Below are 5,000 nucleotides of genomic sequence, written 5' to 3' on the forward strand. Positions count from 1 at the left end.
CCCGCCTGTCCCTATTAATCATTACCTCGGGTTCCGAAAACCAACAAAATAGAACCGAGGTCCTATTCCATTATTCCATGCACACAGTATTCAGGCGGGCTTGCCTGCTTTAAGCACTCTAATTTGTTCAAAGTAAACGTGCCGGCCCACCGAGACACTCAACAAAGAGCACCCTGGTAGGATTTAAACGGGGTCCGCCTCGGGACGCGAAAGCACCCCTTTGGCTCGCCCCACCGGCAGGACGTCCCACGATACATGCCAGTTAAACACCGACGGGCGGTGAACCAACAGCGTGGGACACAAATCCAACTACGAGCTTTTTAACCGCAACAACTTTAATATACGCTATTGGAGCTGGAATTACCGCGGCTGCTGGCACCAGACTTGCCCTCCAATAGATACTCGTTAAAGGATTTAAAGTGTACTCATTCCGATTACGGGGCCTCGGATGAGTCCCGTATCGTTATTTTTCGTCACTACCTCCCCGTGCCGGGAGTGGGTAATTTGCGCGCCTGCTGCCTTCCTTGGATGTGGTAGCCATTTCTCAGGCTCCCTCTCCGGAATCGAACCCTGATTCCCCGTTACCCGTTACAACCATGGTAGGCGCAGAACCTACCATCGACAGTTGATAAGGCAGACATTTGAAAGATGCGTCGCCGGTACGAGGACCGTGCGATCAGCCCAAAGTTATTCAGAGTCACCAAGGCAAACGGACCAGACAAGCCAATCCGATTGGTTTTGATCTAATAAAAGCGTCCCTTCCATCTCTGGTCGGGACTCTGTTTGCATGTATTAGCTCTAGAATTACCACAGTTATCCAAGTAACGTGGGTACGATCTAAGGAACCATAACTGATTTAATGAGCCATTCGCGGTTTCACCTTAATGCGGCTTGTACTGAGACATGCATGGCTTAATCTTTGAGACAAGCATATGACTACTGGCAGGATCAACCAGGGAGCTGCGTCAACTAGAGCTGAGCAGCCGGCCGCCCGGGAGTGTGTCCCGGGGGCCCGCGCGAACACGCAAGCGTCCGCTCAATTATTCTGCAAACAGGAGGAGGCCGAGCTCCCCTGCACGATACACCTCGAAACCCTCTCAGGTCCCGGCGGCGCGCAGCGCCGTCCTAGGTACTTGGTCGGTTTCGAGAGAGGCGCAATCGCCCGGAGTTAGGCGAGTAGACGGTTTTAGTGCGAACACCCTTGCTCCCAACTGAGCTTGCCGCTGCCGACAGAGGCCCGGGAGCGTGCTGTCGTGGCATTGCCGGCGGGAGACAACACGCGCCACCTATGGTGACCGGCAGCTCCAACGCCAGCGCCACACAAGGGAAAAGCCCCACTTGGGTGCAGAAGCGAACTCTCCCAGCACAGCGCACGCGCCAACACGTCCGCACAACTGCGATACAAACCACCTGCGAGAACCGCTGGGGCGACCGAGCAGCAGACGGCGTCGCGGCGCCGAGTGCCAGGCGGCGGCGCATCCTCAACGCACACAGTCCTCAATCAGACCAGCACACTGCAGATGTCCACCGCGCTTCGCACCGGGCTCGGCTGAACCAACTTTGGCCGCCAGGCGCCGCGTGCAGGGTGCGCCGCAGCGTAGCTGCGCCGCCTGCCGGGCCCGTCGGCTGGCGCTCCTGCCACTCGGCGCCCCCCACCAGCCGCCTGTTGCGCGTGCGCCCACGCAGCGCGCGGCCAACACGCCGGGCGGCCCCCCTTCACCGGCCGGGAACAGTCCCACCAAGCCACCGCCGCGTATCGCTTCATACCCACATGGGCCTAGTCACGTGTGTGGATGTGGCGGGTACCGCTGAAACAACCGGTTAATAGCTGTACCGATCGTCGCCATCACAGATTCACCTCCAGCGTGAACAACCGCTCAACAACGGATTTCCAGTTCATTTGCGTATCTTGGGCAGTAAACGTAGATGTCCACCTACATTTGCGAATTCAACAATTCTTGCATGCCAGGATGTCATGTGTCACGACACGCTACATCAGACCACATACACACTGCGACATGTGCAGAAGAGAACACGTGGAAGGTGGCCCGTGCACGTATGCGATGTCCCTTCCGCGATCCACTGTCAACCGGCATCTGTGGCATGTCCCAGATATGGAACGCGGTCCACCAGGGTAGCACTTTGTGTGAGGCAATACGACAAAGTCGGAATACACGCGTCACTACATCAGACGGCTCACGCTGACCTGACCTGACCTGACTTGACTTGACTTGACTCACCGCACCACCACCCCCAGCGACCCAGGGTGACATACAATGCGTTCGTACGTTCCTCCCACACGCCTCTACGGCGTACCACAGTGCAACCTAGCTGTTATTAGGAGACGAGACAAGTAGCATCGAGCACAACATATGGAAATTGAGATTCGACACCGTTGGGCACAGCCAGCGTACGGTCACACGTATCACACTACTTCACTCTGTACGTAACGACCGATGATCGGTACAGCGTGTGGGTTACGCGTACGACATCAGCGGACAATGGACACAGACCATACCACGACGTACACTGAGGGCGTCGACATCTGAATGCAACTGAACAGCTGCGAGGCTCATTTAACACTCAAACGCCAGACCGACCAGCTTGAGAGGACAGAGAGGGGGGGGGGGGCGATATAGTCCTATTGCAGTACAATTGACAGTGGATAGCGGGAATATGTGGAAAGTAAGCAACACTCGCAAGACATCTACATGAGGATAACAACGACACCAGAGATTCCGAGCAGTGAACTATGTTAGGCAAAGGGACAACGTGGGTTAGGTTAAGGGACAACGTGGGTTAGGTTAAGGGACAACGTGGGTTAGGTTAAGGGACAACGTGGGTTAGGTTAAGGGACAACGTGGGTTAGGTTAAGGGACAACGTGGGTTAGGTTAAGGGACAACGTGGGTTAGGTTAAGGGACAACGTGGGTTAGGTTAAGGGACAACGTGGGTTAGGTTAAGGGACAACGTGGGTTAGGTTAAGGGACAACGTGGGTTAGGTTAAGGGACAACGTGGGTTAGGTTAAGGGACAACGTGGGTTAGGTTAAGGGACAACTTGAGTTAGGTTAAGGGACAACTTGAGTTAGGTTAAGGGACAACTTGAGTTAGGTTAAGGGACAACTTGAGTTAGGTTAAGGGACAACTTGAGTTAGGTTAAGGGACAACTTGAGTTAGGTTAAGGGACAACTTGAGTTAGGTTAAGGGACAACTTGAGTTAGGTTAAGGGACAACTTGAGTTAGGTTAAGGGACAACTTGAGTTAGGTTAAGGGACAACTTGAGTTAGGTTAAGGGACAACTTGAGTTAGGTTAAGGGACAACTTGAGTTAGGTTAAGGGATAATGTGGTACAACCACAGTTAGGTTAAGCGATAATGTGGTACAACCACAGTTAGGTTAAGCGATAATGTGGTACAACCACAGTTAGGTTAAGCGATAATGTGGTACAACCACAGTTAGGTTAAGCGATAATGTGGTACAACCACAGTTAGGTTAAGCGATAATGTGGTACAACCACAGTTAGGTTAAGCGATAATGTGGTACAACCACAGTTAGGTTAAGCGATAATGTGGTACAACCACAGTTAGGTTAAGCGATAATGTGGTACAACCACAGTTAGGTTAAGCGATAATGTGGTACAACCACAGTTAGGTTAAGCGATAATGTGGTACAACCACAGTTAGGTTAAGCGATAATGTGGTACAACCACAGTTAGGTTAAGCGATAATCTGGTACAACCACAGTTAGGTTAAGCGATAATGTGGTACAACCACAGTTAGGTTAAGCGATAATGTGGTACAACCACAGTTAGGTTAAGCGATAATGTGGTACAACCACAGTTAGGTTAAGCGATAATGTGGTACAACCACAGTTAGGTTAAGCGATAATCTGGTACAGCCACAGTTAGGTTAAGCGATAATCTGGTACAGCCACAGTTAGGTTAAGCGATAAAGTTGGTTAAATTTGGTATTGTGTGGGAAGGGGGGCAGAGAGAGGGGGGGGGGTGGATAGTGGTGGCAGTACGCGGATGCCTGAGTCACCGTCAGATACGTCACGTCGGTTCGATGCTTGTAGCAAGAGGCTGGCGGATCTGTGTCTCTCACTTCTGCAATTTTTCATGTGGTATAACACGAGGGCGGGGGGTGATATTTGGTGCCCCTCTGTGTAGGATGTGTGTTGGTTTATCTGAGCAATGGTAGTTGTCGGAGGAGTGGGGTATTGTGCTTTTATAGGTGGACCTACTGCTCTGGTTATCATAGTGTCGACGGTGCAATGTGGCAGAGAGGATGCACTCGACATTGTCGCATTCCAGATGTTTACGTATTGTGTGTCTCCGTTGCAGGCCGAGAGTGGTGCATGTTCGAGTGTGTGGCTGACGTGCGATTCACGTTGTGTGCCCAGTCTTACAGCACGTATAGGGACATTCACATAAATCATCTATATGTGGCCTTGCATCATTTACTAAGCAGTGCCGTGAGACGACCGAACTATTAGGAAAGTACTGATGTACCGCATAATGTTTACCTTCCACCACACGGCGAGTATCGACTCTGCCCAGCGTTGCCACCGCAGGCAGCGGTCACCGTCACCATTGTGCGGCGGAACGGAACATCTATATCCTCAGAGGAGCACTCTTTGCCGCCGGGCGTCAGGTCTCGCGGCCTGCCGGCCAGCGCCCATGACGAACTTACTGCATGTATAGGGACAGCGGGAATTTGGCATACTTGATATAACTCTTCATGAGACGCAAGATATAGGGGTGGATTGCAACTTACGACTGCGAGAAAAGTCCGCCGTTCATCCGCCGGAGTTGCGATTTCGGCGGGGCACGTACGGTCGCGGGTGGAGCACTTGGTGCGGCGTACGCACCCGGGTTGCGGCTCCTGCGCTGGAGGGGGGTGCAGGTTTTGTGTGGGTGGGCTCGGCAAATGAGCACTGTGGGCCCCATACATGGCTTAGTCCGCGTGGCCTCCCCCAGGTGGCGGTACCGTCGTTGCACC

The 5,000-nt window shown here is 52.9% G+C and overlaps 1 non-coding gene across 1 annotated transcript in view; it reads right to left on the reverse strand.

Annotated features, from left to right (window-relative positions):
* Window positions 1-959, reverse strand: part of LOC126313517 (small subunit ribosomal RNA) — a 1,893-nt gene extending 934 nt beyond the window's left edge. The window contains exon 1 of the ribosomal RNA XR_007555203.1: window positions 1-959. This exon is cut by the window's left edge and continues 934 nt beyond it. This is a non-coding gene — a ribosomal RNA (small subunit ribosomal RNA).
* Window positions 960-5,000: the final 4,041 nt, after the last annotated feature.

Source organism: Schistocerca gregaria, unplaced genomic scaffold (assembly GCF_023897955.1).
Source record: "Schistocerca gregaria isolate iqSchGreg1 unplaced genomic scaffold, iqSchGreg1.2 ptg000483l, whole genome shotgun sequence".
In the NCBI taxonomy this organism is placed as follows: Eukaryota; Metazoa; Arthropoda; class Insecta; order Orthoptera; family Acrididae; genus Schistocerca; species Schistocerca gregaria.